Here is a 22083-nt window from a genome sequence, read left to right as displayed (position 1 = left end):
GTGACCTTATTTTCTCGTGACTTGCGGAACTTAGCCCAGTCGACTAGCTTGTGTTGCTTTCCTACCGGTTTGCGAGGGCCTCCCTTCATGTGGATATCAATGATGTAATGGTCGCTACCTAAATCCTCCAGTGTGTTGCGCCATGTCGTTGTGGGTGCATGTTTGACGAATGTGAGATCTGGTGTAGTGTCCTTGCTAGAACTGGTGCCTACCCGGGTGGGCACGCTTGGATCCGTGATGAGAGTTAAGCCCTCGTTTTGGAACCGGCGATGTTGAGAGCGCGCTTAAAGAGTGTGCGAAACCTGTGTTTTCTGTGTTTAGGATTACTATATATGTTAAGAATGAAGAGGCTAGCATGTGTTTTGCGATGTGGGATGAGTTCAATTAGGATGTTATCGATGTGTCTAATTTTAGTGTCGTGTTGTATAACAGTGTGGTCTCTGCGGACTAGGGTTGTAAGGGTAGTAGTCTCTCCAGTGGCGTATCCAATTGCACGGTACCCTGCCAATTTGGCGAGACCGTGCGACTCCTGGATAAGAATAACATCTGGCTTTGTTTTATCTCGTATATATTGGGTTAAAACAGCTTTCTTATTTGCGTAGCTTCGACAATTCCATTGCCAGATGTTGTACGTGGATTGCTTAGCCATGGTGAGGGGTATAAATGGTGCCGGCTGAATCAAACCGGTGGGCGGCGAAGTGGGTTGTGATGGTTGAGCTCCGGGCGCCATTCCGTTGGATGGCTGCGGGGAGATCCAAGTCTCCAATGCTAGCATTCTTTGGTTAAAGTGCTCATTTTGCTGTTTAAGCGTCTCTATACGATCGGTGAGAGTAGGTATGAGGCGAGACGTGGTGGCCATCCACTCATTGAATTCCTTAACTGATTTCATGAGGTCAGTAAGGGCGGTATTACTGGTGGTATATCGTGTAGGTCTGTCCTCACTAGCCGAAGTTTCCGCTTTACGTTTAGGTAGCGGGGGGGTTGCCCCTTCCTCCATATGATCCACGGTTGCTTCAGGTATGGGTTGTACGGGGTTATTTACTGGGGTTGGTTCTGAGTGTTTAACTCTACGAAGTTCCTCTTTAAGTGCGCGGTTTTCCTCGCTTAAAGCATTGATTTTCTGATTGCATTGAGTTAGCATTTGTTTGAGTTGTATTATCTCTGACTCTAGCTTACTCAATGCGTTCTGAGATGCGGTCTCTTCAGACCCATGCTGCGTTCCCGCGACCACGTCTGCCCACCTCAGCTCTTGTAGTCCAGGCGTTCGGCTCCGTGACCTGGATTTGGACCGGGAACGGGTGCGGGATCTTGGCCGGCCCCGGCCTCCTGGTTGTCGAGGGGGAGAAGAGTCCTGCTGATCTGCATTGTTACTGGCGGGTGTAGGCTTGGGTGAATCTTGTTATTGTTGGCGCTCCCAGCGGCGACGTTTCACAATGTAGGGGGTCTTGTAGCGTGCCTTGCAGGTCCTGTCGGCCGTCTGGTGGTTGCTTCCACAGAGTTGGCATGTGGGTGTACACTGGTGGTCTTGGGGAGCGCTCGGCGTCCCGCAGCCTCGACATATACGATCGTTGGGATTCGGGCACACATCTGCACGGTGCCCCAATCTGCCGCAGTGATAACATGTATCGATTTGTTTTCGGTACAGGGTGCATCGCAGTAGGGCTCCACCGTAGCGAACGTACGTCGGTACCCTGAAGCCCTCGAACAGCACGATCACCGTCGTTGTGTTACTCAGCCTTTTTGCAGCCATTTCCGTGGGATTTCGTGGTGTGACGACGTTGGCGGTGATATCGCGGGCGCTATCTTCCAAGGGGATGCCGCGGATTACGCCTTTTGAAGTATAGTCTGGTGCCGCCTCGTAAGCACTGGTCTCATACGGGTTGTTGCCGACCGTGATGCGGGTTATGCGTTGATACTTATCAGCATGTGCCTCTATGGGTGTACTCACGACGATGATATTTTGTTGTAGATTAGGGCATATCATGTCCTCATCCTGAGCTTCTCTCGGGATTGCTGCTGCTTGGTAGATGCTGGTCGCTAGGCGGACGGCTCCGCATTCAGCGACGCGGAGGACTCCTCTTGGACGTATAATTATCTTGTATTCGCCTCGAGGTAAATTTGGCATGCGACTTGCTTTGGTTATGTGTCGTAAACGCTGCTCGCCTTGCTTCTTGTTGTTGTTGCACTCGGAAGTCTCCACGCAGGCAGCCGACGCTTGCTGCCGAGTTGGCTTCCGTGAGCCTACGGTTCGCCACCCTGCGCTTTCTTCGAGATCTTCACTGGAGACCTGTTCCCTTTCTACTGCGACTTCCATCTTGTTAGGAAAATGAGGCGTTTCCGACGCGCCAACCGATGCTCCCTTGTTACCACCTAACTGCTCAGCAGCGTTCGTGGCGGCTGCTGTTGCGGCAGCCGTGCATATGTGCGTCCTTGATCTCGCTCCGGCCTCGCTGATTTGTAGTTGTCCGTAAAGTGGCGAAAAATTGGGCTCCCACCTTGATTTTGGTGTCAGGTGACTCCTGGAGATGAGCTGGATCTCGTGGTACCAAACACTTGTGGGTATCCGGTGATTTTCGCTGCAATCTCATGCGTTGAAATTTGAGCTGACGCGACCACGCGTTCGCTCGCTCAGACGATCGCAGCGCCTCCCCTGGATTGAATGAGAAGCAATTACATATTTTATTATTAATAATAAAGACAAATGAGCAGGAAAGAACGCGTTATTAAACTTACCTGTCGTGGTGGGGGTGTAGCTCAGTGGTAGAGCGCTCGCTTTGCAAGTGAGAAGTCCCGGGTTCAAACCCCGGCACCTCCAGGACGATCGTCCTTTTTTTGCTTTATTTTGTGCTAGTGTTCTGTCGATATGATGGTACGATGACTCGGCACTGCGCGTGTAAGATCTCAGTTCTGTTCAGACATCGTCGCCATTTTGTTAATTGAATAAACTGGCGCATTTCCGTGATAAGTCAAAGAGCAAAAAGCCGCGATGCCCAAATAATTGGATCTAATGAGAAGCAATTAGATATTTTATTATTATTAATAAAGCCAAATGAGCAGGAAAGAACGCGGTATTAAACTTACCTGTCGTGGCGGGGGTGTAGCTCAGTGGATTCTACTTCCGGCCACCGTAGGGTGCGGACGTGTCTGACATGAGCTCCGCAGGAGCGGCTTCAGCGGCCCAGCAGGGCCGCGGTTCAAGATTTTTTGCCAACGTGGATCCGGATTACCAGGTACTGCTGCCTCAACTACCGACAGGGCAACTCGTTATTAATACGTTATTTTTACACGCCGACGTACGTGCAAGGCCATACAGGGTGGAACATTTCCGGGATATGCTGTCAAGCATGAAATTGCTGACGGACGTGGTTGCCCTGGGGGCGTATCGAATGAGTCACGTTTGGGTCGTAACGTTCAAAAGCTGTGACGCATTGAAAGAATTGTTACGGGGGAAAGAAGTGAATGTGAAGGACAGCCGGTGCATCGTCATTGACCCCGGCAATCAAGCACTGCACCTGAAGCTACATTGGATGCTGCATACCGTGCCGGATGATGACATTCGTGAAGCCCTGGCACCCTACGGCCGAGTCACCGACGTGGCGAGGGAAAAGTGGCGTGTGCTCGGCCGTCAGGATAAAGGCCCTTCGACTCGACTGGTCACCCTGGTGCCGAGGAAGGGCCTGGGGGCCGATGACGTACCCCATCTGCTACGCATAGCAGGTGAGGAAGCCCTAGTAGTTATTCCTGGAAGAGCACCACTCTGCCTTCGGTGCCGCAACACAGGACACATCCGGCGCGACTGCCGCGTCCCGCGCTGCACACGTTGTCGCCGTCACGGCCATGAAGAGTCGCAGTGCGTGAGGACGTACGCAAACGTGGCAGTGCCAACGGCCGCAGACGAAAACGCTGAACTTCTTATGGTTGAAGTGGAAGCTGAGGAAGCCTCAGCCGGAAGCGTCAAGGAGGCGAAAGCCTCTGCGACGGAATCGGCGAAACCGCAGGGACAAGCGGCCGGAGCAGCGCGTGGGCCAGGAACACCTTCAAGACATGTGAACAAGGACCAGACCATCGACGTCCAAAAAAGGACACCGCGACGAAGACAGCACCGGACACCTCGGAATCAGTTGGCAGTGAACCTATGGACTTTACCAAGGCTGGAGGCTCGATAGGGAAGAGGACGCGAGAGGAGTCAACGAACGACGGCGCGAAGACCGACGCAGTGAACAGCGAGGAACCACCGCAAAAGTCGGCGGGAATGCGCCGGTTGTCAATACGGCCCACGCCGAATATCCCGCCGGACAAGAGAACGGCGGAAACGGCACCTAAGTAGACTGAGAGACCTGTTCCTGCGAAAGCACTCGGGCGCGCCCTCGAGTGCTAACCAATAGCGAAGGAATGGCGTGGACAGCGGCTCCTCGAGAAAGGTACGCTGTGGACTGCATTTGTTTAGAAAACCAGCTGCTCTGGCCGTAATGAACACTTGTTGACATAACTATGAGTAGAATTAACGGTGCTACGTGTGATTATGATTGCTGTGTGTTGTGTTTAATTCTTTCAAGTATTAGCAATGAATTTGGAGAGGGGAATTAGAGTTGCTACTATTAATGTGCGCGGCCTCGCAGCAAGGCGGAGGCAGTGCCAGCTGAGCCGTCTATGCGTTGAAAAGGACCTTGATTTATCGCCATACAAGAGACGAAAGTTGAAAGTGAGGAGAAAACAAACAAAATGGTAATGCCCTTTAAAACATATTACAACGTATGCATCTGTCTGGTAGCTGCGCACGTCTGGTGGCTGCGCTGTCTTGGTTCGAAGAGGCATTCGTATAAGTGAAGAGGCCGTCACTGTGAACGAAAACGGACGACTGATAGTCCTCGACTTTCATTTTAGCGGATCACAATGGAGGCTTATCTGTTTGTATGCGCCAAATGACATAAACGAAATCGAAGTTTTCTGCAGGTACTCCCTGCCTGTTCCAACGTGGGAGCGGCCCGCAGGGGCGTCGGGGTAAAACCCGGCTCTCCTCCCTCGGTGTACAATAAAGTTATCTATCTATCTATCTATCTTCCCGAATGTCGAATGGTACCTTCAATGCGACAGACAGATTATTTTTCTGGGTGATTTTAACTGTGTGTGCTATGCAGAAGATCGCGCTAAACGTACTACCGCTCGTGACAAAAGTGCAGTGTTTTTAAACACTTTAATGAGCGATTACAACCTAGAAGATGTAGGTCGCCTTATGGCCAGTACATCGCAGCCGCGATTTACGCACTATCAGCGAGATAGCCAGGCATGACTCGACAGAGCCTATATATCGTTAGATCTAGTGCCTTTTTTGCGATAGCTATGTTGTACAGCCGGTGTCTTTTAGCGACCTGGGCACCAAGTCCAAAAAACTGCGGTTTCATTGGGCGATGTGGAAGTTTAGCGAAAAACACCTGGATGATGACAATTTTGTGAATAATGTTACCAGCCAGATTAGAAACTTGTTAAGAAATAAGTTTTTACATTACGCGGAAGCATGGGAAGACTTTAAGGTCCACGTGAACATGGCTGCAATTGAGATAGGCACCACTAGACGCTATAATGAAAAAATGAAAGAAAACGAGCTCCAGAAGGAACTCAACTTCCTTATTTCAATGGATAGTGCGCAGCCGGTAAAGTATCGCGAAGAAATTAGAAAAATAAAAAGCGAGATGAAAGGCATTGACAGAGAAAAATATAGAGCAGCGGTTATTAGGGCACGTGCGGAAAGACTATGGGTGGTGGTGGTGAAAACATTTATTAACAGAATTTCTGCGGAGAAGCTCCGGGTATGCGGAGGTTCTTGACTTGCGGTGGGGGGGGCCCTCAGTCCAGGGCTCCGCTCGCAGCAGCCGCTCTGTGGGCCCGGTCAATTAGATGGGAACAGCTGCTGGCCAGCGAGAACCTGGATGAAAGACTATGGGCTGATGGAACGCCGAACAAACGCGCTCTTGCTGATGAAAAGCGATATGCGAGAAAAAATGAGATAGGACAGACTACTTATCGTGATGGTGTTACTTCCGACAAGAATATGATAGAACAGGCCTTCATAGAACATTACCGCCAATTGTTCGGGGTCCCAATCCATGCGGGAGATGAATATGAAGCACGGTTTTTAAATTTCATGCCACGTGTCGATGACGAGGTCAAAGCTAGTCTGGAGGAACCGATAAGCACGCGGGAAATAGAACGCGCAATCGAAGAACTTCCTGCAGGCAAGTCGCCAGGTCCCGATGGATTAGGAGCTGCTTTCTACAAGGCATTTGCACCTTGGCTTGCTAAAGCATTGCAGCATGTATACGCGGAAGCATACGAAAAGCAACGGGTGCCGCCGTCTTTCAAGAGTGCGCACATGGTTTTAATACCTAAAACAGATGACTACAAGACGCTCTTATCGGTGGGTGGTTACAGGCCAATCAGCCTTACAAAGACCGATTATAAGATATTCATGAAGGTGTTGGCAAAGAGACTTCAAGCACTCGTAACAGAACTAGTCGGCCCGCACCAAACTTGCGGCATTAAAGGTCGCACGATTGCTACGAACACCTACGTAGCACGAAGTGTTCTAGAGTGTTGCGATGCTTTCGCTGGACGCGTTGCTTTGTTGCAGCTTGACCTGGCGAAAGCCTTCGACCGCGTGTCCCGCGATGTTCTTTTCCTTGTTTTAGAGTACGTGAATGTTGGAAAAATAACTTCAGATGGCGTGAGAAAGGCCTATGACCAATGTACTACACAGATTATAATTAACAAGTCTCTCAGCGCAAAGCTTTCAGTGATGTCTTCCCTCAGACAAGGGTGTCCTCTATGCCCATTGCTTTTCGCGCTATATCTCGAGCCCTTTTGTTTAGCAGTGATGCGCAATGAAAACATCCGAGGTTTCAAATTACAACGTGCTGAAGTTAAAATACTGGCATACGCCGACGGCATCGCTGTTTTCTGCGAGGATCGCGACAGCGTTCTCGAAACTGCAAGCCTCTTAAAGACATACTGTGAGCAATCTGGAGCTCAGATAAATTGGGAGAAGAGCCTCGGGATTTGGCACGGTCACTGGGACAATACACCGGCTCAGTTTGCAAACGTCCGGTGGTCAACAACGCCGGCTAAGTACTTGGGTGTGCCCCTCGAGCACTATAAGGACAGTAAGCAGTATTGGTGTGACGAGGCAGAGAGAATGGGGGAAAAAATAAAGGCTTGGCAGGGGCGCGATTTATCAATGTTTGGACGCGCTACCGTGTGTAATATTTTCTTAATGGCGGTACGTCTTGCAAATCCTATCTATGTGTCGTTCAAATGTGCAAAAAATGCACCGTGTTTTTGCCGTATTCATAAGCGCTTCAAATTGGGAGAGGGCAAGCAGAACCAATTTGTTTCGTTCCGTCCGCAGTGGTGGGCTAGGTCTGTCCCATTTCTTTATCAGACAAATTGTGTCTCGGTTTCTTTTTTTGTGTGAGCAGACAAACGATTTTATGCGCACAGTGATTCAAGTTCGATTGAGGAAAGCACTGCCGCAATTTCTTGTAACTTCCGCAGATATGGCGGGAGGAAGCGTCACTGGCTATTTGCGTGAAGTGGTTGATTCTTTCCGTTTTTTATACACTCGCTTTTCAATGGAGTATTTGTGTTCTGTGACAAGAAAAACACTGTACAGAGATTTAGTTGATTCAATGTTGCCGATACCTTTGTACAGATCTGTAAACTGGGGAGGCCACGGAGACGATGTATTGAAACGGGTTAAAAAGATGCCAATTAGACCTTCTCAAAAAACGTTTTTCTTCAAGCTACATGCAAACACGGTACCCGTAAAAACATGGCTGGATGAAAAAGGCATAGATGTTCCGTGGACTGTAAACTGCTTACTTTGCAACAAACCAGAAACCATCGAACATGCTTTCATCGACTGCTGGGATGCAATCTTCCACTGGGACGTCTTACAGCGGACCCTTAAAAAAGAACTACCGATTACGCATTTGGGAATTCGCTTTTTACCAACAGATAATGCGGGGGTAGTTCCCTACGATATGTTTGTGCTCCTTGGCCTCCACAGTCTGTGGAAAACGAGAATGGCACTTAGACATGTTGATGTGGATGACCGTTCGTGGAGAGTCAACTTCATCGAAAGTATTGCGCATATTCGGGAAATATATCGTGAGCAGAGTGAACCACCCGATTGGGTGGCTATTCTCGACGATTTAGTGAAACTTAAGAGATTTTAATAATGTAATGTTAGCCAAAGTGTGGTTGACATGTTTTAGCACGTAAATATGTATTCCTTTGTAATGCATGCAGGCAATAAAGAAAAAAAAAGAAAACGAAAAAAAAAGCCTCGGTAGCACAGTAGGCAGCGCGTCAGCCTCATAATCTGAAGGTCGTGAGTTCGATCCTCGCCCGGGGCAAAGGCGGCACTTTCTTTTTTTTTTGTATGCCCTTTTAGAATGTCCCGGTGACTTTCTTGTCCCGCACTCTTAATGCTTCAGTGAAAGCCTCGTTAATGAGCATGTGCCCTATTATTTATTCTTTTAACCACCGTGATCGAGACGGTATGCGCCCACGGGCCAGACGTCCGCCTCGGAAAGGGCAGTAGGCAGCGCGTCAGTCTCATAATCTGAAGGTCGTGAGTTTGTGGGGATTGAGGCTTGCCCGTCGCCATTGCGCTGGTTTTCGCCTATTTCTGCTATCCCCACGTCCGATCATATGACGCTCCCTTCCTCCGCCGTCTTACAGCGCTGGGCGAGCGGGGGAGTGACGTTAACCTCCCCCTCCCGGCGTCGGACCTCGACGGGGCGCTGCGCTCGAGTTTCGCGTCTCGCGAGACGTTTCGAGCAGCGGGGGGGGAGAGACTCTCTCTGGACCTCGTAGGGTAAGCACGTATTTTCTCTCCCGTCCGTCGGCTCCTCTTTTGGGCTCGCTCGGACGGAACTCGCTAACGGTGCCTTGCGCCAGCGGCGAGCGCTTAGCTTACGTTGTCCTTTTCCGAACGCTAGCCTGAAGAGCGGTGCGATGCATTCACGCGTGGTCATACTACGCCGAAACCGTACTATCGAAGCCAACGCGAGCGGAGTTAGCCCTCACTCGAGCGATCGGGCCCTGTGGTCGCGGATCGTAAGAGTACGCAGCATAGTCGCGAGGGGCCCGTTTTCTCACAGCGGCGTGTCGCCGTGAGCCCTTTTGCCCGCGGAGACGTGCTAGCGGCACCCTTTGTGTTGTACTTTCGCCCGTGGCGTGGGGAAGCCTGTTTTGCTTCTCCCGCCGCCTTTGGGAGCGGGTGTTGTACTGCGTTTTGTGGTGTTGCTGCAGGCAATAAACTGTTGCGGATCTCGAGAGCAGTACTGTGTACTTGCCGCGTTGCGCTCGGCGCCTTTGCGCTCGAACGCACTTACGTGTGCAGCGGCGCGCTAGTTCACGCGAGGCGACGGCAAACGCGGCCCTGTGGCTCGCTAAGTCCGAACCCACGCTAGTGGCCGTACTCCTGTGAGGTACGTGTACAATACAAGTTCGATCCCCACCCGGGCCAAAGGCGGCACTTCCCTTTTTTTTTGTATGCCCTTTTAGGATGTCCCAGTGACTTTCTTGTCCCGCACTCTTAATGCTTCAGTGGCCGCCTCATTAATGAGCATGTGCCCTATTATTTATTCTACTTTTAACCACCGTGATCGAGACGGTATGCGCCCACGGGCCAAACGTCCGCCTCGGTAGCGCAGTAGGCAGCGCGTCAGTCTCATAATCTGAAGGTCGTGAGTTCGATCCTCACCCGGGGCAAAGGCGGCAGTTTCTTTTTTTTTTGTATGCCCTTTTAGGATGTCCCAGTGACTTTCTGTCCCGCACTCTTAATGCTTCAGTGGTAGCCTCGTTAATGAGCATGTGCCCTATTATTTATTCTACTTTTAACCACCGTGATCGAGACGGTATGCGCCCACGGGCCAAACGTCCGCCTCGGTAGCGCAGTAGGATTCCACTTCCGGCCGCCACGGGTGACGGACGTGTTTTCATGGGCTCGAACGAGCCAGTGCTTGCGGCACAGTTTAGCCGCGGAAACAGGGACGCTATGGAAGATAACCAGGATTATCAAGTACTGCTGCCACATCTGCCGAAAGGTCGTATTGTTTTGAACACAGTATTTTTGCACGGTGACCTACAAGCGAGACCGTACCGAGTCGAGGACTACAGGGATGCCCTTGCTCAATTGGAATTGCTACCTGAGGTGGAAGCCTTAGGTGCATTTCAAATGAATCATGTGTGGGCCGTGACGTTCAAAAGTCGTGAAGGTATGCAAAAGTTGTTAACTGCCGGACATATTAATGTGAAAAACAGAAAGTGCCTGGTGGTAGACCCAAACAACCAGGAGGTTCGAGTGAAGATACACTGGGTGCTCCACAATGTAACAAATGAGGACATTCGTGTGGCCTTCGAGCCGTATGGCGAAGTCACAGAAGTGAATAGGGAACGCTGGCGCGTGTCGGGTGTGTCAGAGAAAGGTTCGACAACGCGTGTGCTAAGCCTGAAGCTAAAGACAGGGGTCACAATTGAAGACGTTCCCCACCAAGTACGTGTCGCCGGAGAACTTGCTCTCGTCGTAATTCCTGGAAAGGCCCCCCTTTGTTTGCGCTGCCAAGGAAAAGGTCACATCCGCCGTGACTGCCGAATCCCTCGATGCCAGCGGTGCCGACGGTTTGGCCACGACGAAGCCCAGTGTGTGCCTACGTATGCGAACATAACGGGACCCGCGAAAAGCAAAGATGCTTCTGAAAATTTCATGGACGAAGCTGAAGCCGAAGAAGCAGCAGCGATGGCGCCGGAGAAACCCAAAAAGCCGGAAACGCCCCCCAGTACGACGGTGAAACAGGTGTTGATAGCGAGCGACCAAAGGAAGTCGAAAGAAACGTCAGCAGAACCAAAAAGTGAGGCACCCCAATATAACACGACCGAAAATCGTGTGGTAGAAGCGGCTGCGCCGTGCGACCCTTCGAAAGATGAGAGTGTAGCCATGGAAGGCATCGCATCGATGTCCGCCAAACGAGGGCATAACGAAACCTTCGAAGACTCGGACCTTCCTAAGGATGCAAGCGGCGGCCCTCCGCCACCTAAATCGGCTCTGATGCGACGAATGTCGTTCAAGCCGAAACCGAACATTCCTCCTGACGGACGACCAGAGGCGAAACCGCCGAGCTAAAGGCGGGGCCTCGCTTCCCTTGTGCAAGCCAGCGACATGCCTCCTCTAAAACAAAGACGTTTAGACCCTGCTGCGGAGTCCAGCCACCGGACATCTGTTGAGAGGGAAGACACGGGGCAGCTGGATGATGCCGACTGTGAATTGCCTCAGCACGGTGAACCCTCTTATACATCTCTGCGCTCCGAGGTAAACGCTGTGCGATCTAAGTGCTCCTCACAAATTAAGAACGGAAAGCTTGCCGTGTCCTTACGAATCGCCACTTTGAATGTACGCGGACTAGCAGCCAAGAAGCGTCAAAGTCAAATTAATCGTCTCTTTCTCGAAAATAACTTAGATCTGGCAGCTGTGCAAGAAACCAAGATTGAAAGTGAGGAGCACACGGATCGTATGGTGGAAACTTTTCGAAGACACTATAATGTTTGTGTGAGCCACTCAAAAGGTACATCCGGGGGCTGCGCAATTTATATAAGAAACAACGTAGGCATTGAAAGTGAAAAAGTTGTAGCGTCAGAGGAGGGGCGCTTGATTGTGCTTGACTTTTTGTATTCTGGAAAGGAATGGCGTGTTATTTGTATTTATGCACCAAACACTGATAATGAACGTGTTGTATTGTTTGAAAGAGTAGAACAGTTTCTGAAATGTGAAAAATGCCTTATCATGCTAGGTGATTTTAACTGTGTTTGCATGGCTGAAGATAGAACTAGAAGTGTGCCTGCACGAGATAAAAGTGAGCGACTACTCATTTCGCTGCTGGAAGAATATTACATGGAAGATTTAGGATACCTACTTTCAAAAGTAGGCCGTCCTACTTTCACGCATTACCAACGCGGAAGCTGTGCTAGGCTGGATAGGATATACGCCTACGGTCTCTCTTGCCAAAGAGTGTGTTAACCTCGAAGTTAAACACGTATCTTTTAGCGACCATAGCCTTGTAACAGCCACACTTGGAACCAATTTAAAAAAGAGCCGGTTCAACTGGGAACTACTGGAAGTTCAACGTGAAACTCTTAGAAGACGAAACATTACACAAAGTGTAAAACAAAGAATCGAAGACATGGTATCGACAAAAACACACGGATGGATAGCGGAGTGGGAAAACTTTAAAAACGCGGTCAAAATGACTGCGATTGAAAGGGGAAGCATACTTTATCAGAAAGAAAAGACTAAAGAGAAAGAACTTCAATGTCAGCTCAATTATCTTATGTGCATGGAAAGTGCAAATCCGGCTTATATACAAAAGAAATACGCGAGGTAAAAAACAAGCTTGAACTTATCGCAACAGAGAAGTACAAAGCAGCAGTGATAAGAGCACGAGCTGAAAAGATATGGATGGGTGAAACGCCCAACAAGCGTGCGCTGTGCGACGAAATAAGATATTCAGTCAAAAATGAAATACGCCAGATTCATTATCACAATGAAGTGACGTGTGAAAAGAGTAAAATCGAAGATGCATTTGTAGAATACTACAGTGAGTTATTCATGAATAAAACGAACCATGCAGCTGGTTCTAAAGCTGCGATCATTAATTTAATGCCAAAGCTTGAAAATGACATCAAAACGCGAATGGAGCTGCCAATAAGTGTGAACGAAGTGAGAAACGCTATTAAGGAACTGGCCGTAGGGAAAACTCCTGGACCCGATGGATTAGGGGCCGCCTTTTACAAAACGTTTATTGAAGAGATTAGTCCAATTTTGCACGAGGTGATCAGTGAGGCGTACGAAAACAAAGCGTTGCCTCCCTCCTTTCTATCTGCTCATATGGTCCTAATACCAAAGACAGATAATCCAGACAAACTAATGTCAGTAGGAGCTTACCGCCAAATAACTCTTACAAACGTAGACTATAAAATATATACAAAAGTTCTAGCCAAACGATTACAAAGCGTTGTCAAGCTGCTCGTAGGACCGCATCAGACGTGCGGCATAAAGGGTCGTTCGATTTGTACCAATGTGCATGTAGCCCGCAGCGTTTTAGAGTGTTGTGACGCCGTGGCGGGGCGGGTTGCTATGCTCCAACTTGATCTTGCTAAGGCGTTTGACCGTGTCGCACACGAATTTCTTTTTTCGTTGCTTGAACACGTCAACCTCGGAAAAGTAATGCTGGAAGGTTTAAAAATGGCTTACAGTAATTGTACAGTGCGAATAATTGTAAATAAGAACCTTACAAGAAGCATTGACGTCAGGTCATCCATAAAACAAGGCTGTGCGCTGTCTTCTCTGCTTTTTGCGCTATACCTTGAACCTTTCTGTCTCAGCTTAATTAACAACAGCAAAATTAATGGCTTCGTGCTTCAAACGCAACACGTCAAAGTTCTCGCATATGCTGATGACGTTGGTGTTTTCTGCACTGATCGCAAAAGCATAGAAGAGACTATAAGCGTCACCAAAGCATTCTGCGAACAGACAGGATGTGCGATAAACTGGGAGAAGAGCGTCGGTTTCTGGCACGGCACGTGGGACGTTAAGCCGCAATCATTCGCGAGCATCAAATGGTCCAACACACCCTCTGCGTATTTAGGTGTACCCTTGGAACATTACAACCAGACAGGAGATTACTGGGATGACCTGACGTCAAAGGTGAAGGAAAAAGTTGGTGGATGGCAAGGCCGTGAATTGTCAATGTTCGCGCGTGCGAGTGCTTGCAATGTTTTCCTGATTGCAAAAGTGTGGTATGTGCTACAGTTTCTGTCAATGTCTCGCGTAAATGTGCAAAAATTGCACCGTATTTTTGCGGTCTTCATTTGGGGCTCAAACTGGGAAAGAGTCAGCAGAACAAATCTTTTTCGTTCACTGAAAGACGGGGGCCTTGGTCTTTCACATCTGTTCATCAGACAAATTGTGTCGCGGTTTGTGTTTTTACGGGACCAGAAAGACCCGTTTTTGAGAACCGTTATGCATGTGAGGTTAAAAAATGCCATTCCTGATTTTGTTGTGTCTAGTGCAGCTGCAATTGACGGCGGTATAAAAGGCTACCTCAAAGAAGTGGTGATGGCATTCAGGATACTTCAAACACGATTTTCACTCGAGTATTTGAGTCTTGTATCAAGAAAAAAGCTCTACAAAGACCTGATCACTGTAATGATGCCCACACCATTATATAGATCACTAAATCATAAAGGCCCCGGGCAAGACGTGCTAAAAAGAGTTAAAAAAATGACCGTTAAAGGATCTATAAAATCGTTTTTCTTTAAAGTACACACGAACACATTGCCTGTGAAAACATGGCTTAAAGACAAAGGCATATTTATACCGTGGACGACAAACTGCACCCTGTGTAACAAACCGGAGACGATCGAACACACATTCATTGACTGCTGGGATCCAATATTTTTTTGGGATGTGTTACAAAGAACCCTGAAGAAAGAGCTACCGATAACACCACATGGAATACGTTATCTTTCAGTGCAGAATGAGTGTGGTGTTCCATACGACATGATAATGTTATTGGGGCTTTACAGCCTCTGGATCACACGCATGGCCGTGAGGCATATGGATTCTAAAGCCAAATCGACACGGGAAAACTTTATTGAATGTGCAATGTATGTGCGCGACACATATCGAACATTGGATGAACCTCCAGATTGTATGGAGGTATTTGATGAATTGGTGAAAATGAAATGTTTTTAATCCATCACAATGGTCGAGTAGACCAATGTGGTTTTTATACCAATGTATTGCTTTATTTCTGAATAAAAAGGTTATTAAAAAAAAAAAAAAGCCTCGGTAGCGCAGTAGGCAGCGCGTCAGTCTCATAATCTGAAGGTCGTGAGTTCGATCCTCACCCGGGGCAAAGGCGGCAGTTTCTTTTTTTTTTGTATGCCCTTTTAGGATGTCCCAGTGACTTTCTGTCCCGCACTCTTAATGCTTCAGTGGTAGCCTCGTCAATGAGCATGTGCCCTATTATTTATTCTACTTTTAACCACCGTGATCGAGACGGTATGCGCCCACAGGCCAAACGTCCGCCTCGGTAGCGCAGTAGGCAGCGCGTCAGTCTCATAATCTGAAGGTCGTGAGTTCGATCCTCACCCGGGGCAAAGGCGGCAATTTCTTTTTTTTTTTGTATGCCCTTTTAGGATGTCTCAGTGACTTTCTTGTCCCGCACTCTTAATGCTTCAGTGGTAGCCTCGTTAATGAGCATGTGCCATATTATTTATTCTGCTTTTAACCACCGTGATCGAGATGGTATGCGCCCACGGGCCAAACGTCCGCCTCGGTAGCGCAGTAGGCAGCGCGTCAGTCTCATAATCTGAAGGTCGTGATTTCGATCCTTACCCGGGGCTTAGGCGGAAATTTCTTTTTTTTTTGTATGCCCTTTTAGGATGTCCCAGTGACTTCCTTGTCCCGCACTCTTAATGCTTCAGTGGTATCCTCGTTAATGAGCATGTGCCCTATTATTTATTCTACTTTTAACCACCGTGATCGAGACGGTATGCGCCCACGGGTCAAACGTCCGCCTCGGTAGCGCAGTGATTCCACTTCCGGCCACCGTAGCGTGCGGTTGTGTGATTCATGGGCTCCCAACGAGCAGGTACAGCGGCCCCCCAAAGCCGCGGAAACAGGTCAACGGATATGCCTTGCCAGGACTACCAAATTGCTTTGCCGACCCTGCCCACAGGTACGACCACCACGAACACTTTGTTTCTACACGCAGACCTAAAAGCCAGGCCTTATAGGGTGGAGCACTCGCGCATATTTCGCTACTATCGGAAGTGGTCGCACTAGGTGCTTATCAAATGAACCATGTGTGGGCGGTGACTTTTTGCGACGACGAAGCGAAGAAAATGCTGGCAGCAGGAAATTTCACTGTGGAAGACCGACGCTGCGTTGTTGTTGACCCCTGCAACCAGGCAATACGACTCAAGCTGTACTGGTTGTTGCACGGCGTCCCCGATGAAGACGTGCGAACAGCATTGTCTCCGTTTGGGAAAGTCGTTGAGGTCGCCAGAGATAAGTGGCGCGTACAAGGCTGCAACGAGAAGAGTTCCACAACGCGGTCGGAAACCCTCCAGCTCAAAGCAGGCATGAGTATTAAAGACTTACCACACCAACTTCGAGTGGCAGAGGGCTTAGCTCTCGTCCATGTACCTGGCAGAGCACCGCTCCGTCTCCGGTGTCACGGCACCGGCCACATACGACGAGACTGTCGTGTACCGCGCTGTGGCCATTGTCGCTGGTACGGCCACGATGAATCCACGTGCGTGCGATCCTATGCCTCGGTGACTGGACCGCCCCAAAACCAAGACACTTCGGAACACATTATGGACCTAATTGACGCCAAGGAAGCTGCACGTGATCCCATACCAGAAGACGGCGTCAACACCAAGCCACCAGCAACGCGAGAAAAGAGCAAAGACATCGTGAATAATAAGGAACCCGACCCGATGGAACTCAAGACAGACAAAAAGGCCGATAGTGTAAGTGACCTCAATGTAGCCCCGCCTTCAATAACGACCTGCGACACCAAGGAAGCTGTCGACGTTGAAATGGCAACAGCTGCGAGCACATCGGCGAAACGGTCACGCGACACAGGTCAAGACGACGTTGGAAACACCAAAAAAATAGGTATCGACGAGCCTCCAGCGAAAACGTTTCCTCTTCGGCGAGGAAGCCTCAAGTTCAAGCCGACAATACTGCCTGACCGGAAACCACCGCCAGCAAATCCCTTGCCTTAGCAGGGGAACTGTTTGTGTGATACAAACTCAAACACCCCGATCACTGATCGGGCACCTTTTCGTAACAAGATGGCTCCAAACGCAAGACAAACCGTGTATTACAGTCCAGCAATACCCACGCCTCGTTTAGGTGCACTGCCCTACTGACCCACAATGTGAGTAGTATGTATACCACTACCAATTTACTATGGCTAACAAACTTAATACTCCCTTGCGTATAGCAACAATAAATGTCCGCGGTCTGTCGACGCGCAGAAAGCAGTACCAACTGAACCGCCTTCTAACCGAAAATAATCTAGACCTAGTGGCAGTACAAGAAACAAAAATTGAAAGTCAAGAACAAACTGATAAAATGGTCGAAACGTTCAGGCCTACATTTAATATATGTGTGTCTCATGCGGTTGCTGCGTCTGGAGGCTGTTTGATATTATACCGGCATTCAATCGAAATTGTTGAAGAAGTTGTTACCACGTGTGAAAGTGGAAGACTAGTTGTGCTTGATTTTACGTTTTGCGATAGGCTGTGGCGCGCAATATGTGTTTACGCACCAAACAGAGAACAAGAAAGGAAGAATGTTTTTTGAAAGTGTACAATTATATGTAAAGTGTGACCGCAATGTTGCTCTGTTGGGAGATTTTAATTGTGTGTGCAGACCAGAAGACAGAAGCAAAAGGTCCAGAGATAAAAGTGCGATATACTTAAATGAGACAGCATACGAATGTGACTTAGAAGACGTAGGAAGTGTGCTTACGTCTAGAAACAACATGAAGTCCACCCATTTCCAAGGAGACTGCCACGCAAGATTAGACCGTATCTATGTACCAGTCGAATTTCTGCCGCTTTGTACCAACTATCTCGTACAGTGCGTCAGTTTTAGCGATCATTGTCTAGTAGCGGTTACTATCGGTGAAAAGGAAAACGCGTGTCGCTTTAACTGGCACACATGGAAGCTTAACGATAAGCTGTTAGAAGATGAACCTTTCCTTCAAAAACTAAAAGAACAGATCGATAACTTACTGAACGATGATGATTCAGATAACTTTTCGTCCTTACGGGAAATGTTTAAATCTGACGTCAAACTCATGGCAATAGACCGAGCGTGCACACTGCGCAGAAAAGAAAAAGAAAAAGAAAGACAGCTTCACGATACACTACAATTCCTACTTACCACTGAAAGTTCTAAACCGGGCCTGTTCGAAAAGCAAATAAAAGAAACTAAAAGCAAGCTAGAAGCAGTAGACATTGAAAGATATCGAGGTGCAGTGGTCAGAGCACGCGCCAATCAATTTTGGCTCGGAGAAACGCCCACCAAGCGGGTGTTAGGAGACGAAAAGCGATATGCAGTGAAAAAAGACATTACCGAAATTTGTTATCACAACGAAGTTACCCGAGATAAAAAAAACATCCAAAAAGCCTTCACTGAACGTTTTCGTTGGCTGTTAAATCAAAAACATGAAGATACCAAAGTATTTGAACGTGAATTTTTGCCGCTATTGCCACAACTCAGGGGCGTAGCCACGTTAGGGCACACCGGGCCCGTGCCCCCCCCGAAATTTTTTTTGCCATAGCATACAGAGCAGAAAATGACACTCGACCACATCTGCCTGCTCGTCCCCACTACAGATCAAGGAGGTGCCCCCCCCCCCCCCGAAAAAAATTTCTGCCTACGCCCCTGCCACAACTAGAGAACGAACTATGTGAAGAACTCGAAATGCCAATTACCGTAAACGAAATCGAAAAAGACTTTGAAAAAGTCTTTTTCAAAAAGACGAAAAAGACGATTGAAGACTTAAAACCAAGTAAATCACCTGGGCCAGATGGGTTAGGCGCAACCCTGTACAAGTGTTTTAAACCAGAAATGTCAGTAGCCTTGCATCGCGTCATCAACGAGTGTTTTCAAAGGAAAAGCATGCCTCCATCGTTTAGGACAACGCACGTGGTGTTAATTCCTAAAACCAATGATCCGCTCAAGTTACGCTCCGTTGAGTCATATAGACCAATAAGCCTCACGAATACTGACTACAAAGTATTCATGAAAGTAATAGCTAAGCGACTTCAAAGGGTTATTAAAACACTAGTAGGCCCACACCAGACATGCGGGATTAAGGGAAGAACGATTTTCACCAATATACATGTAGTAAGAAATATATTGGAGTCATGCGATGCTGAAGGAGGCCGAATTGCAATACTCCAGCTAGACCTTGAAAAGGCCTTTGATAGGGTAACCCACGAAATTTTACTACTAATACTTCAACACGTTAATGTAGGTTCCGTTATCCTAGAAGGCGTTAAAATGGCTTATGCAGACTGCACAGCCAAACTGATAATAAACAGGCAACTTAGTGAGAGCATTCCAGTTACTGCCAGCTTGCGCCAAGGCTGTCCAACCTCCTCGTTACTATTTGCGCTATATATAGAACCTTTCTGCCAAAAAACTGTTTCATGTCCCACCATCCAAGGCTTTCGCTATTGTGACAACGAAATCAAAGTGCTGGCATACGCGGACGACATTGCCGTGCTACGTACAGACAAAGAAAGTGTACAAAAAGTGGTAAAAGAAACTACATCACTTTGTCAAGCTACGGGGAGTGCTGTAAACTGGGCAAAAAGCCTCGGTATTTGGTATGGAGACTGGCCAACTAAGCAACAACTGTACTGCAATATAGAATGGTCTGACTCGCCAAACGTATACCTCGGCGTCCCATTGCAACACCACAAGGCGCCTATAGAGCACTGGATCGCAGAAACCGACAGGGTAAAAGAAAAAACTCAGAAATGGGGTGGTCATAAATTCTCAATCTTTTCGAGAGCAAGTGTGTGCAATATATTTCTAATCGCTAAATTTTTTTATGTTCTACAAGTATTATGCATGACAAGAATGTCAGTGCAGAAACTTCACAGAGTGTTTGCAGTTTATATTTGGGGCTCGACTTGGGAGGGCACGAGTCGTTGCAATCTGTTTCAGAGGGTCCAGCATGGGGGACTAGGCCTAACTCACCTTTTTTTTTAGACAAGTTGTTTCAAGGTTTATTTATCTCCGCGATCAGAGTAACGCATTTTTGAGAACAGTGTTACAAGTTCGCCTACGAGACCACCTGGCGGACTATGTTGTGTCAACAAGCATTGTGACAGCTGGCCCACTGCCAGGATTCCTACGTGAAATAGTGGCTTCTTATAGAATACTTAAAACACATTTTTCCCTTGAGTATCTGGCGTTAGTTTCAAAGAAAAAGCTGTATAAGGATCTAATAGATGTATTTCTACCTCTACCAGTATATAGATCAAAATACTTATTGGGTTCAGAACGCAATGTGCTTAAAAGAGTGAGAGCCATGCCTGTTCGAAGTTCGACAAAAACGTTTTTTTTTCAACTATACACAGAAACGCTCCCAGTGAAGTCATGGCTTCAGAGTAAAGGCATTTTTGTTCCCTGGTCAATTAACTGCATATTATGCAGGAAGGCTGAAACAATAAACCATTGTTTTCTCGACTGCCGCGATGCAGCATTTTTATGGGACGTCCTTCAACGTACAATCAAAAAAGATTTCCCGTTATCACCATTTGGCATACGATTTCTGCCCTGCGACGACACAGGGGGCTTTCCTACTGATATGGTTATGCTGTTATGCATGCATGCCCAGCGGAAGGCTCGCATGGCAGTACGACACGAGGACGTGCATGCACGCTCAGCGCGACACTACTTTGTCGAAAGTGTGATCTACATGAAAGATGTGCTAGAACACGCAGAAGACACCCCTGATTGGTTTACGACATTGGATGAATTGGCCTCACTCAAGGCCTTTTAAACACACACCATGCTTGACACTAGCTGATGTTTTTACCCTTTGTACTTGTCTTGTGTAACCCTGTTTGATGTAAAAAGGTAATAAAGAAAAAAAGGGGTGTAGCTCAGTGGTAGAGCGCTCACTTTGCATGTGAGAAGTCCCGGGTTCAAACCCCGGCACCTCCAGGACGATCGTCCTTTTCTTGCTTTATTTTGTGCTAGTGTTCTGTCGATATAATGGCACGATGACTCGGCACTGCGCGTGTAAGATCGCAGTTCTGTTCAGACATCGTCGCAATTTTGTTAATGGAATAAATTGGCGCATTTCCGTGATAAGGCAAAGAGCATAAAGCCGCGATGCCCAAATAATTGGATTCAATGAGAAGCAATTAGATATTTTATTATTATTAATAAATCCGAATGAGCAGGAAAGAACGCGGTATTAAACTTACCTGTCGTGGCGGGGGTGGAGCTCAGTGGTAGAGCGCTCGCTTTGCATGTGAGAAGTCCCGCGTTCGAACCCCGGCACCTCCAGGACGATCGTCCTTTTTTTGCTTTCTTTTGTGCTAGTGTTCTGCGATATAATGGTACGATGACTCGGCACTGCGCGTGTAAGATCGCAGTTCCGTTCAGACATCGTCGCAATTTTGTTAATGGAATAAATTGGCGCATTTCCGTGATAAGTAAAAGAGCATAAATCCGCGATTGCCAAATAATTGGATTCAATGAGAAGCAATTACATATTTTATTATTATTAATAGAGACAAATGAGCAGGAAAGAACGCATTATTAAACTTACATGTCGTGGGGGCGGGGGGGGGTCTAGCTCAGTGGTAGAGCGCTCGCTTTGCATGTGAGAAGTCCCGGGTTCAAACCCCGGCACCTCCAGGACGATCGTCCTTTTTTGCTTTATTTTCTGCTAGTGTTCTGTCGATATAATGGTAGGATGACTCGGCACTGCGCGTGTAAGATCGCAGTTCTGTTCAGACATCGTCGCCATTTTGTTAATGGAATAAATTGGCGCATTTCCGTGATAAGTCAAAGTTCATAAAGCCGCGATGCCAAAATAATTGGATTTAACGAGAAGCAATTATTTATTTTATTATTATTAATAAAGCCAAATGAGCAGGAAAGAACGCGGTATTAAAGTTACCTCTCGTGGCGGGGGTGTAGCTCAGTGGTAGAGCGCTCGCTTTGCATGAGAGAAGTCCCGGGTTCAAACCCCGGCACCTCCAGGACGATCGTCCTTTTCTTGCTTTATTTGGCTAGTGTCTGTCGATAGGTACGATTCGCAGCGGTGTAAGATCGCAGTTCGTTCAGACATCGTCGCAATTTTGTTAATGGAATAAATTGGCGCATTTCCGTGATAAGTCAAAGAGCATAAACCGCGATTGCCCAAATAATTGGATTCAATGAGAAGCAATTACATATTTTATTATTAT

The 22083-nt window shown here is 47.9% G+C and overlaps 9 non-coding genes across 9 annotated transcripts; all 9 read left to right on the top strand.

The window, feature by feature from the left end:
* Positions 1–2743: 2743 nt before the first annotated feature.
* Positions 2744–2815, top strand: Trnaa-ugc (transfer RNA alanine (anticodon UGC)). Its single transcript has one exon. It is a non-coding gene; the product is annotated as a tRNA-Ala (tRNA).
* Positions 2816–8338: 5523 nt separating this feature from the next.
* Positions 8339–8411, top strand: Trnam-cau (transfer RNA methionine (anticodon CAU)). Its single transcript has one exon. It is a non-coding gene; the product is annotated as a tRNA-Met (tRNA).
* A 1290-nt stretch (positions 8412–9701) lies between these two features.
* Trnam-cau (transfer RNA methionine (anticodon CAU)) lies at positions 9702–9774 on the top strand. The gene has a single exon. It is a non-coding gene; the product is annotated as a tRNA-Met (tRNA).
* Positions 9775–14902: 5128 nt separating this feature from the next.
* On the top strand, positions 14903–14975 carry Trnam-cau (transfer RNA methionine (anticodon CAU)). Its single transcript has one exon. It is a non-coding gene; the product is annotated as a tRNA-Met (tRNA).
* A 171-nt stretch (positions 14976–15146) lies between these two features.
* Positions 15147–15219, top strand: Trnam-cau (transfer RNA methionine (anticodon CAU)). Its single transcript has one exon. It is a non-coding gene; the product is annotated as a tRNA-Met (tRNA).
* Positions 15220–20755: 5536 nt separating this feature from the next.
* On the top strand, positions 20756–20827 carry Trnaa-ugc (transfer RNA alanine (anticodon UGC)). The gene has a single exon. It is a non-coding gene; the product is annotated as a tRNA-Ala (tRNA).
* Positions 20828–21103: 276 nt separating this feature from the next.
* Positions 21104–21175, top strand: Trnaa-ugc (transfer RNA alanine (anticodon UGC)). The gene has a single exon. It is a non-coding gene; the product is annotated as a tRNA-Ala (tRNA).
* Positions 21176–21457: 282 nt separating this feature from the next.
* Trnaa-ugc (transfer RNA alanine (anticodon UGC)) lies at positions 21458–21529 on the top strand. Its single transcript has one exon. It is a non-coding gene; the product is annotated as a tRNA-Ala (tRNA).
* Positions 21530–21804: 275 nt separating this feature from the next.
* Trnaa-ugc (transfer RNA alanine (anticodon UGC)) lies at positions 21805–21876 on the top strand. The gene has a single exon. It is a non-coding gene; the product is annotated as a tRNA-Ala (tRNA).
* The last annotated feature ends 207 nt before the right edge of the window (positions 21877–22083 follow it).

The sequence above is a fragment of the Rhipicephalus sanguineus genome, chromosome 4 (genome assembly GCF_013339695.2).
Source record: "Rhipicephalus sanguineus isolate Rsan-2018 chromosome 4, BIME_Rsan_1.4, whole genome shotgun sequence".
Lineage (NCBI taxonomy): Eukaryota > Metazoa > Arthropoda > Arachnida > Ixodida > Ixodidae > Rhipicephalus > Rhipicephalus sanguineus.
The sequence above is the reverse complement of the archived record's forward strand: the minus strand, read 5'-3'. Positions and strand labels throughout refer to the sequence as shown.